The sequence below is a fragment of the Pipistrellus kuhlii genome, unplaced genomic scaffold, assembly GCF_014108245.1.
Source record: "Pipistrellus kuhlii isolate mPipKuh1 unplaced genomic scaffold, mPipKuh1.p scaffold_m20_p_7, whole genome shotgun sequence".
Classification (NCBI taxonomy): domain Eukaryota; kingdom Metazoa; phylum Chordata; class Mammalia; order Chiroptera; family Vespertilionidae; genus Pipistrellus; species Pipistrellus kuhlii.
This window is the reverse complement of record NW_023425573.1, coordinates 55,405,059-55,417,502: the sequence shown is the minus strand read 5'-3', so window position 1 is coordinate 55,417,502 and position 12,444 is coordinate 55,405,059. Positions and strand designations below refer to the sequence as shown.

Below are 12,444 nucleotides of genomic sequence, written 5' to 3'. Positions count from 1 at the left end.
AGGATACCAGTTGCATTGGATTAGGACACACCCCGTAACTTAATTACCTCTCTAAAGACTCTCTCCAAACAATCACATTCCCAGGTACTGTGGGTTAGGATGTCAACATAAGAATGGGAGGAGCACAATTCCGCCTGTAACAGTGTGAAATTGATGTTTCTTGCAGAATTATTACTGCCTTTGATTATGGGGCTGGTCCCAGGCCCCACTGGGGGTGTGATGTTTTATGTTATATGTACTCTATCAGCTTTCTAACATGCCCTGAATTCTGAACTTCGAAATACATGTTGCAACAAAAGTTTCAAAAAGGGGTTGTGAGCCTATAATAGTTAGAGATAAAATTCCTGCCAAGATCAAGACCCTCCTCCTACCCACAGTTTCAAACTATAAAACTTGAAGTGAGTGCTCTCCAAGGTCCTCTCAACCTTTAAAATTTCCTTGAATATCTGACAATGGAAAGAGATTATTTTAAGTAAATTTTATATCATAAAAATTATGAGCATATTTCAAGACCTATTCTTCTAATTGTACCTATCTCACTGTGTGACCCTCAGACAGGACTCCATGATACGGCCACAGAAACAGGGTTTGGCCATTTGGGCAGGGAATTCTGGAGACCTGACTGCCTGTGGCATTTTCTAGAAATGTGGGGGTAGAATGAGGAGACTTTGATTTCTCTTTTGCTATGTGAAGGGATGTGTGGTTGGAGGAGGACCAGAATAGGACTTCCTCAAGCATAGGCCAAAAGTAGCAATGTATGACAGCTAGGCAGGGCTTCATTTTAGCAGTTTAATCAAGAAGACAGCACCTACGAAAATCCACTGGACAAAAAAATTGGTTTATTTGTAAAGATTATGGGGTGTAGGGTACGGGCCCCCCTTTGGTTCCTGCTGATAGAGAGCACCTTGTCCTTGAGAAGCAATCCTGAGAAGGAGATATGAAAGGGGGAAAAATTCTCTGCCGTTTCCAAGTCAACAGAGAGTTCAAAATAATACATAAAAATCACATAGGACTTATTTTAAGAAACATTGAAGAGCTGGTTAATTCCATATGAGGTTTGAAGTTTAAGTTTTCGAGGGGAAAGGCTTTGGTTTTTAAAATAGTAATTGCTAATATGGGGTATTAGACTTTTAAAGTATGTTTTGATTCCAAATGTTTCAGAAGAAATAAAATCCAAGAAGAAATACCTAAGAGAATTGTGCTTAGTTGTGTTTGATATCTTTAAGCAAATTGAGATAAAAGAAATGTTTCCCCCAGTTTTTAAAATGTTTCTGTTTTACAAGAGTTCTTGTGGTTTCATTATGACAGGAATTTTTAGGTCCTTTCCAAACACATGGTCAGATAACTTACAGGAGGTCCACACATGAAGGCTTTGAATAAAATTTGGTGCTATCCAGACTGATGTCTTATCTTCTTTGGGCTTGAAAGTTTCCCTGGTCATGGCCTGCTCCTTGTGATTGAAAGCAAACCACCTCATCTCCAGGATCAAGGCTGAAGGCCACAGAGTGTCAAGACAAGTGTACTGTGTAGAGGGCCACCTGAGAAGTCACATGGGCAATTTTCTTTAATTATTGTCAGCTGAACTCAAGGCGTAGGCAGAGATGTTTCCCCAAGATGGTGGATATGTTGTCAGCTTAGCCTTTATATCAGCCCATGTGTCAGCAGGGGCAGGACCAGGCATGCTAGGGCCTACTTAAGAATGCAAATAAGTTGGTGATAACTTCCTGGTATTGGGGGTATAAAATAAATGCACTGGGAGAGGCCATCGTCATTGTCTTCCTGCCTCTCCAGCAGACAGTATGGCAGCCCACCCAACTCCCAGCTTAAAATCTATCTCTGTGTTTTCTCTCTTTATTTATAATATTTCTCAATTCCTGGCCGCCTCCCCTTAGAATCAGTTCGTTCATCTCTCTTTCTGTGTGGGATGTGGAAAAGAGAGATCCCCGCCATGGCTGGCCCCAGCAGTACTGACCTGTTCTCCAGGGTGGGAACACACCCCTGAGCTGTTTGAGAATCACAAATCCAGTTTCAAAGATTGTTGTGGATAATGACCAGGATGCTGTTAAGGTTACTTTTGCTTCTACTTCCTATGGAACCAGCAAAGAAACAGTATAAAGGATGCATGTCTGAATGAGGACATAGGTGACTGGACACTCTCTTTAATTGCTCATGAAGACACAGTCAGTATTCAGCAGTCAATGCAAAGGAATCTGCCATGTGAGAAAAGCCCAGAGCCAAGAGTTAGCTGCAATTCATACCAATTCAACCCTCAAAAATCTACCCTCAAGTAAAGAAACTCTTGCTGGACCACACTTCTATATTCTGTGTCTCACAGAGTTGCCAGGCCAGTAACCGGCCTAGTCACCACACCTCCGTGGCCAAGTCAGTTCTCTGTGTTTCTTTTTTGTCATGAGAGCTCCATGATAGTGAGGTGGAGACAAAGCAGACCCTTTGCAAGTGTGAATCTTGTTTAAAGATGACCTCAGGGATTCTCAGGCCTCTGACGCTGACCTCATGGACATCTTCAGTAAATACCTGCTTTCAAGTCCTGCTATGTTCAGAGCTAAGTTTGATTTGTTTCTCTAGGGCAAATAAACATTTACAGAAAGGCAGAGGTTTATATAGCTTCTCTTGTGCTCTTCGGTCTGTTTTTACACCACACTGAGTCTGAGGTTGGATTGATTCATTCTTCTGTCAAGGAGGCACTTATTCGGGGAGGCAGAGGAAGATAAAGAGCAAGATAAATGGTGATGGAAGGAGACTTGACTTTGTGTAGAGGGCCGCCTGAGAAGGCACATGGACTTTCTTTATATTGTTAGCTGAGCCTGAGGCACTGGCAGAGTACCTCTGTCCAGGTGTCAGCAGGGGTGGGTCTAGATATGTAAATCCAGTAATGTTAGAGCCTAGTTAAGAATGCAAATAAGCTCCTTTGACCCTATAAATAAACCTGCTGCATGGCTTCGGGGGTCCCCTTTGCTGTCTCTCCATCAGAGAGGTGGCGCCCACCCAGCACCCAGCTTGATGAATCTATTTCTGCCTTCTTGTCTCTTTCTTTCTCTAATTTCTTAGTCCCCAGCTTCTCCACTCAGGAACCTGTTGTTTTCCGTGATGGACACGGAAAACAGAGAAACAGACCACCGCAACTTTGGGTGGTGAACACACAATATACTGTACATATGATATATTATAGAATTGTACATCTGAAACCTATATAATTCTATTAACCAAAATCACCCCAATAAATTAAAAAACAACAACAAACCTCTGAAAACTCCAGGCATTAAAAAAGGACACTTATTATACGGTGGACATTTACATAAGTATGCCTCTTAACTCACTTCTCTACTCAGTGACTTCAAAGAGTAGCATTTAGCATCTCTGTGGGGGAAGCCAATGTCTGGGATCCTAAATAATCCCAGTGTAATTAATCAGCCAAGATATGCATGTAAACACTAACATTACAGTGCCTGTGGGATACGTGTGGGATGCATGAGTGGCAGACAATAGGTGATAGGAAGGTTTCAGAGGGAAGAGAAGGCTGAGAGCTAGAGTTGCCCAGGGAGGCACTTTTGGACATGTTAAGTGAATGTTGAAAGTGAGGGGGAAGAAAGACCCCCCCCTTAAAAATTCTCACCTGAGGACATGTTTTTTAAAATTTACGAGAAAGAGAGAGAGAGAGAGAGAGAGAGAGAGAGAGAGAGAGAGAGAGAGATAACAATATGAGAAACATCTATCAGTTGCTTCCTGCATATGCCCTGATGGGGAATGACTGCAATCCAAGAATGTGATCTGAGTGGAAGTTGAGTCTGCAATCAACTGATCACCCTGTCACCAGGCCAGGACAACAAGCCCCTATTCTGATTGAACAGCATGGACCAGGATGGGAAGTTAGACTGAACAGTGCTTATTGGGGACCAGTGACTGACCAATCAGACCACTGGAACTCTATAATATACTCAGTCCCCTTCTGACACAGTGAGATACTATTGGTTTATCTTTTGAAGTATTTTCAAGCAGTTTTCCTTGTCCAAAATTCTTATATTCAGAAAAGTGCCATCAGCAGGTTCTGGGCCATAACTACCTCTTCTGTGAGCTCAGAATCAGTCAGCATTCATACCTGCAGAGCAAGGAGATGGGCCCCACTTACTCTTGTGTTGTTTGTACAATGTCTGCTCCAGCCTCTGGTCCATGTCCTGTATGCCCTGAGGCTGCCTCTAGAAGGCAGCCATGATTTTGCCCCAAAAGGGTCCTGCCAACAGCCAACTCCATATGGTAGGAACAAGAGAGGGAGGAGGAGAGGAGAGGAGAGGAGAGGAGAGGAAAGACTTGTTCTAATTTCATTCTTTCATACAGCATTCTTCACATGCAATAACTTTTTTCTATGAAGCAGGTCATTTACCCTAAAAAGCCTTTGATTATCTAAGTGGGTAATTAGATTTATCACAAGGCTTTAAAGCTTAGAGTGATAAGTACAGCAACACTTTATCTGATCTCCAGTATCTGGTTGTGTGGAGGCAGCGATGTCTGCTTGTGAAGAATGACTTTCTAGTTTCCCTTGGGAATCGGTGCATTCCTAAATGGGTCAGTTCAACTCAGCTATATTACCTTTTTAATGTTAGAGTACATATATTTGGCTTGTATCCTAAAAAACGTTTTTTTAAGTGCACCCTATACCTAAATAGTTTCCTGGATTTATTGTTTATTCAGCTGAAAATCAAAATATGATTGGAAACTGACTATACTCAAAACAAATTATGTCTTCATTAGTGGAAGCTTTGTCTAATTGGAGTAAATACCATGGCCCTCACACTGACAGAGATATGATAAAAAATGCCACAAATCATATGTGTAGAGAGAGCATGGAAAGTTTTCTGTTCTTCCAGTGACTGTGGGGCTTTGCCTTTTCAGTAAACACAGAATTAGTGTTTGTAACTGCGCAGTCTTGGCGAAGTTAATATCAGTGTATGTGAAAGCTTCTGCCAGGACCACTCAGAAGCTAGCTGGGTATAGAATCCTGAGCTGTAGAGGGTGGGGCAGAATGCCTCTGATTAGTTTGGATATCAAGGGAAGAGAAGTCTGAGGGTCTATCTCAGAAAGAATGAGGACTTTCTCCATGCCTTTACCCCTACCTCCAGGGAGGATGAAGTACACAGTCTTGACCTTATGTGCACTTTCCTCTCCCATTACAACGTGTTGCGAGCAGTGTCTGGTCCCAGCGCCTGTGTTTTGGCCTCAGTGACCACACTTTCCAGAGTGGACTCCCATGCTATGAATTCCAGCAACACTCTTCTTGTCACTCTCAATCTCCCTGACTGGCAGACCTGATATTCCCACCAGCTACAAAGGACACTGGGAAGCAGCAGCACACACAGCTAAGAGCTTTGTTTTGTTATTTTTTCTTTCTTTCTTTCTTTCTTCCTTTCTTCCTTTCTTCCTTTCTTCCTTTCTTCCTTCTTCCTTCTTCCTTCTTCCTTTTTTTCTTCCTTCCTTCCTTTTTTTCTTCCTTCCTTCCTTCCTTCCTTCCTTCCTTCCTTCCTTCCTTCCTTCCTTCCTTTCCTTCCTTCCTTCCTTCCCTTCCTTCCTTCCCTTCCTTTCCTTCCTTCCTTTCCTTCCTTTTCTTCCTTCCTTTCCTTCCTTCCTTCCTTCCTTTCCTTTCTTTCTTTTCTTTCTTTCTTTCTTTCTTTCTTTCTTTCTTTCTTTCTTTCTTTCTTTTTCACAAGCTACTGGCAATCCACAGCATAAGTCACAAAATGAACCTCAGGAATTGAAACGAAAAGTAGTTAGCTCATCTGCAATGGGACCTCCTGGACTGCATAGCAGAACTTTTGCCCTCTGTAGTTCCCTCTCACATTCCGCTGAATCCTGATTCTAAACTATCTCACTTTCTGTGTGCTCTCTGAGCCTGGCCATCCACCTGACTGTAGAGCAAGCATGTCAAACTCTCGGCCCCTGGGCCAACATGCCTCATTTATTTGGCCCATGTTAGCCCATAGAGTCTAGAGCTTACTTTATGTATGTTGTGAGTGAGGAAACCTTCTCTTTTTGAGTATTTCTCAGCATCTTTACCCATTTTCCACTTTTGTCTGCCAATTCCAGAGAAAGAGACAGCCTTCTGTTTTGTCACTGGTCTCTGGGTCTCCTCAATTTTATTGTCTTCTTCCTTTGCGATCTTACTCTGCTAGTTGTTCCCTTTAAATCTTACTTCAGTATGTTCTCTGAAGCTACCAGACATCTCCCTCCAACTGACAAACATGCTCAAGTTGTCATGAACTAAAAGCAAACAAACATACAAATTGGAAAAGCGAGTAGTCGAAATAAAAAACACCCCTCTGAGACCCCTTAATCCTGACACCATCTCTTCACTTTTCTTTTGCTGACAAATATCTCTGTCTGCACTTGCCTTGCAAACTCACTATTCTCCTTAAACTATTCTCTTCTTAATCACAGACATCATATATATATATATATATATATATATATATATATATATATAAAAGCCTAAGCAATGGAACAACTCAAGGACTAAATGACTAGTTGATGGTTGCTATGACATACACTGACCACCAGGGGGCAGACACTCAATGCAGGAGCTTCCCTGGTGGTCAGTGCACTTTCACAGCCAACCTCCCACTGCCAGCTGCCTCCCCCCTCACTCCATCAGCCGGCCAGCCCACCAATCTCCCATGGTCCCTTCCCCTGGCTGGCTAATCCCACCACATACACACCCTGATTGGCCCTGATTGCCAGACAGGCCAAGGGACTCCACCTGTGCACAAATTCATGCATCGAGCTCTAATAGTCTATAATTGAACTGACCTCATCTTAGTTTTTAATTTCTTTACTCTAAAGTAGGGGTGTTGAACTCAATCAGAGAAGGGGCCAAAATCTAAAATCCAGCCTAAATCGCGGGCCGAATGGTTTACTGAACAGTCATAAACTGTCATTGTGATGGAAACGCAGCGGAGTGCAGTGATGACAGCGCGGTGTGGGCCACATTGCAAGGCCTGGCGGGACGGATTTGGCCCGCGGGCCTTGTGTTTGACACATGTGCTCTAAAGGATGAGTAAAGACCTTGGTCATCCATACTGCTATGGACTGAATATTTATGTCTTCCCCTTGTACCCCAAATAAATTAAAATACCCTGGTGTGCCGAAACTGGTTTGGCTCAGTGGATAGAGCATCGTCTGCGGACTGAAAGGTCCCAGGTTCAATTCCAGTCAAGGGCATGTACCTTGGTTGCGGGCACATCCCCAGTAGGGGGTGTGCAAGAGGCAGCTGGTCGATGTTTCTCTCTCATCAATATTTCTAGCTCTCTATCCATCTCCCTTCATCTCTGTAAAAAAAATCAATAAAATGTATTTAAAAAAAATAAAATAAAATACCCTGGTGTGATGGCATTTGGAGGAGGTGCCTTTGGAGGTAATTAGGTCATGTGGAAGGAGTCCTTATGAATGAAATTGGTGCCTTAAGAGGAAGAGACATAGGAGAGATGATCTCTCCTTTGCCATGTGAAGACAGAGCCATCTGCAAACCAGGAAGAGTGCCTTCACTGATAACCTAACCTTGCTGGCACCCTGATCTTAGAATTCCGGTCTCTAGAGTTGTGAGATATAAATGTTTATTGTTTAAGGCTCCTATAGCACTTTGTTACAGCAGCTTTAACAGACTAAAGCACACACCTTAGAATTCCAGATGGACTTTGTGGTGCTGCACGCTCCCTCATGACCATTATTAAGTCTTGCCCATTGGTCCTCTCCTTTCTTCCTAAATGGAGATGCTCTCTCTTCTTGGTATTTCTCATCATCTCTCTGTGGTAGTAGTCTTTCTTTAAGTGATTCCTTCTACTCACATAAATCAAAACACCACTTCTTAGAAAATGCCTTTGAACACTGCACAGACATATCTTGGAGATAATGCAGGTTCAGTTCCAGACACCCACAATAAAGTAAATATCACAATAAAGTGAGTGCATATAAAAATTATGTTTTTGCTATACCAAAATCTATTAAGTATGCAATAGCATTTTGTCTACAGGAAACAATGTATCACATGAATTTTAAAATATTGCTTAAAAAATGCTAACTAACCATCACCTGAGCCTATAGGAAAAATGGTTCTGATAGATTTACTTGATGCAGGGTTGCCACAAACCTTCAATTTATAAAAAACACAAGATCTGTGAAGCACAGTAAATAAAGCATAATCATAATAAAACAAGGTATGCTCATGCCCGTATTACAGCATTGACCTATCTTAGATCTGCGCACTTTTCCCCTTCCTAGTAGTTTTTGGAGTTCACTCTTTCATCACTGATCATGAAGAATACCATACCTTCTGAGTTGGTTGTTCCAACTCCCAGATTTCCTCCTCATAATTCATACATGTGCAGATAAATTTATTGCTGACAGGTTATTTTTCAAGTTTTGGCCCTGTTTAAAGACTCTCAGTAGCAACTATGCCTATTAAAGTAAATCTAGCCAGAGCCTTGCTTTAAAGATAATCTATAATGTGAACATGCCATATCTTTTTAGTCTTATTCTCCTAAAACACTCTACAGATTTCCTCTGCTACAGATAAAACTGACAGCTCATGGTTCCATGAATATGCTTTGTGCATTCTTGTCTCCATTTCAATAAGCTGACATGCAAACATGGTAAATAGATTATTTTAAAAATGGGTACCAGTGGGTTTACTCATATGAGTTGAATTCATGTCTCTTCTTAACCTCTTTTAATGTAAGTAAGAAAAAAAAAAAGTTGAGTGGGAAGAAATAGGTCTTTAATTACAAGTTATTTGTCTTTGATTATAACCTGATTATTATATATATATATATATATATATTTTGTTTGTTTGTTTTGTTTTTGTTTTTTTTTCTTCCAAAGAAGACTATAAGCTCTTCGTATTTTTGACTTATTCTTTGTATTTTTCAAAATATGGAGAGCACATAAAAATATTTGCCATGTATTTGTTGAAAGGGGACATGGATGGTTAAAAAATCAGCATCGTGTATTATATCCTTTGAGGCAACATGCCTGTTATTTACTATGTAAGCCGAGTTTCCATTTCCCAAATGAAAGCTCTAGGTAAACATCTGAAAGCCTAGACAAATAGAAATTAAGCTGCTCCCAAATATATCGAGATTACAAGGCACTTTGGGATGCTCTCCCCGTTTTATCTTCCAGCTCAATTTTCATCTGGAAAGCAATATCCCACAAATGGCTATAGCAAGTAGTAGAAGCCAGGTGGGGGAATCCTGCTATTTATAGCATGAGCTACTAAGCTTTTCCACAAAAATTTCCAGGTCTTCTTGAAGCTGGTGATAACTGCAAGGGTAATGCACATTCTCTATGCTGGAATATGTGAGTTAATGTGTTAAAGGAAACAATTATCTCTTGCAAATGACCAGAGAAGTTTTGCCAAATCTCTTCAAGTTGTCTGTTTTCTCTTGGCGATTTCTTAGAAAGAGGGATGAGAATCACATGTGGTAAAAGAGATCTTTATGAACTGATGCAGGCCTTACATGGCCACAGTTTGAGGTTTGGGGGACATTGAATGTTAACATAGTTTTGAGAAACATCCAGAATATACTTTAAAAGGTGATCAATGAAAAATGTGCACCCCCTAAACTAGGTCTATACATCCAATGCAAAGTCATATGGGGGGTGTATCTAGTCACCTGGAAATTATAACCCTATATGATATCATAGTCCTCTGCTTCTCACTCACTAGACCACTTTGTTGTAGCTAATGTGTGTGTATGTGTGTGTGCACATGAGTGCACATTTGTGTCACAGAAGGGGCAGTGTAAATGCTGAAAATTAGGAAACAGTTTAGAGAAAAGACTACCCTGATAAAAACTGTCCAAGGCTAATGTTTCTTAAGTTAAATTTCTAGATAACTGAAGCCATGGATAGTCACTCTAGATGCTTATTGTTCTTAGAAGAACATTTCAGGAGGTTTGTACTCTACTCTGGCTGGTTTATATCAGCATAACTCATAATTGACTTTCTACTTGGGGTCTACATAAAGATTCTCTTATGCTTCACTGTCTTCAACTTTTAATACTTTCATGACAAAGTAGAAATACTGCTGATTTTATTTTCTAGCCTAAATTGTCCCTTACTCAGTTTAACACTGACCTTTGGCCAAAGCACATGGGAAAGTGAAACTGTTTGGACAGTTTTGTTTTGTGGACTGTTGGATGCCACCACACCGCACTTTGGGACTTGATTTTGCTTTTATCTGCCTTTTTCCCCCTCTCTGAGTCAGATCTTCCCTTATCCCACATCTAAATTTTCTGCTTTTTTTGTTTTCAACAATACAATTCTAGATGCCTGGGAGTTAATGTGGCTTGTTAAATATTCTCTGTACAGAGCCTGGAGAAAAGTGCTATATGTCAGGCAAATAATGATAAGGAATCAAATTCCACTCTGTGCTTTCCCCTCTTTCTGGTAATACGTTATGCAATAAAGCACTAAATGATCAATTGGCAGCCTGGTGGGGTGAATGTGCTTCTTTAAGTGCCTTGTGAACACCCTGGGAGTGACTTAGGTATGGGGGAGAATAAAAGCCAATAATATATGTCAGCTCGGAGCCACTTGAGAATTCATGACCTGAGAAATTTTAGCGGAAAAAAAATCTAATGACTCACCTACAATGGCATTTGATTTGCATTAAAAAAGAGATACATTTCTGGTCTGGCTGCTCTGGGAGGCAGTTCAAAGCTCACTAAACCTTTTGTATCCTTAATTTTTGTTCATTTCCCATTTACAGTGGATATTCACTGAGTTCATGACCCTGCCTGGAAGGAGAGCTAAATTAAGAGCAAAAGTGGACTTGTTTGTACCTCTGAGAGCTTTGTCCATGTAAGAAACATCCAAACCTGAAGTTTTATGAGTTTATTTGAGCCAAACAGGTGACTTATGCTGGGAGCCATGTCTCAAATGAAATGCTCCAGAGAATGGTAGTTTTGTAGCGTATTTAGTACAATTAGAATCAAAGAGGAAGATGTAAGGAAGGTGCTTGAAATCCATTAACAGTAGATTAAGGAGAGCAAAGCAGGGAAATCTCTAGGATTGGGTAAAAGGCAAAACTGAGAAACACATACTTTTTTTTACACTAGTGGGTGCAGGATAATTAATAATTAACATTTGCACCACATAGATGTGGTTATTGGGGAACAAGATAACAACGAGGCATTGTGTGATCTTGTGCTCTGATGATCTTTTTAAAATTTTTTTTTTACATTTTCCAACAAGTATTTATTATTAGTTACAATATTTTCTGGCATGTAAGACGACTTTTGAAACAAAAAAAAAGCCTGCTCAGATTGGCCAGAATCAGAGAGGCGGTCTATTAAAACAAGAACTGGTGTTGCCTCAGAATGGGGAGTAGTCTTATACAGCGAATTTAGGCCTAAACCTATGTTTTAACTGTAAAATTAGGGGGTCGTCTTATACGCCGGAAAATAGGGTAAGCCATGATTCAGGATTCTAGGGTGAGATGTACCCAGGCCCCCCTTCAACCTCACTGGGAGAAGGATAAAGGATGCCCAGTTCAGATCTTCTCAGGAAACGTGCCTGCTGCCCAGGGGTCATCCCAGGCCAAAACCCAGGATGTGGGGCACAGGGACTTGTACACACGCCAGTACCATTCACACATGAGACATCACCCCCTTTAGCAGTCATTGTCTTCTCACAGCAGTGGAAGTCCAGGTAGTTCTGCCAGCAGTTCCTGGTCTGGTTCTGGTTGGGGAAGCAGCTGTCAAAAGGATCAGTCCGGTAGTTCTTGATTTTGGTCTTGATGTCTTCTGCCATGCTGCTGATTCCTAAAGATGCCCCTGAAGCTGTTCACAGCGTGACCTCAGCAAAGAGAACTGCTCTGGTGATCTCATACCTGGTGCTTGCGATTGTATCTTCTAGGGGTAGAAAAAGAAAATCACTCTGACATTTCAAAGCTATGTTATCCTTGATGCATAAAAACAATGGACAGGGCTCACTTACTATAAAGACTGACCTTTGCTGAGGAAGCCATAGGCCTGGGATGTGACTACACACTATGACCTGAGCAAGTAAAAATTTTGATCACACCATCACCCTGAGTTTCCTTTTGGTCATGGAGCTTGTCAGGCCTGCCAGGTGGTCTCCCTGTGCTTGTCAGGGTTATTACATAGACCCCTTTTTTTTGTTCACTGCTTCTGTCCAGCATCAACAAAAGTGACTCTTACCTGGAACCTAGCAAAGGAGTTTCCTCCAATAGCTAGCATTCTGGTCTTCAACCTGCAATAAAGAGAAGCCTGCTACCTGTTATGCATTGATAATCCCAAATCCCAAAGAAATGTAAAGTACAATTCCTGCGAGTTGTTTACACTTTTGTTGAAAAATATGTATGCATATTTAGAAACAATGACATGGTCTATAACAAATTTATGTGAATACACACAG

The 12,444-nt window shown here is 41.2% G+C and overlaps 1 pseudogene; it reads right to left on the bottom strand.

Annotated features, from left to right (window-relative positions):
- Positions 1-11,526: 11,526 nt before the first annotated feature.
- Positions 11,527-11,879, bottom strand: LOC118708955 (annotated as a pseudogene).
- Positions 11,880-12,444: the final 565 nt, after the last annotated feature.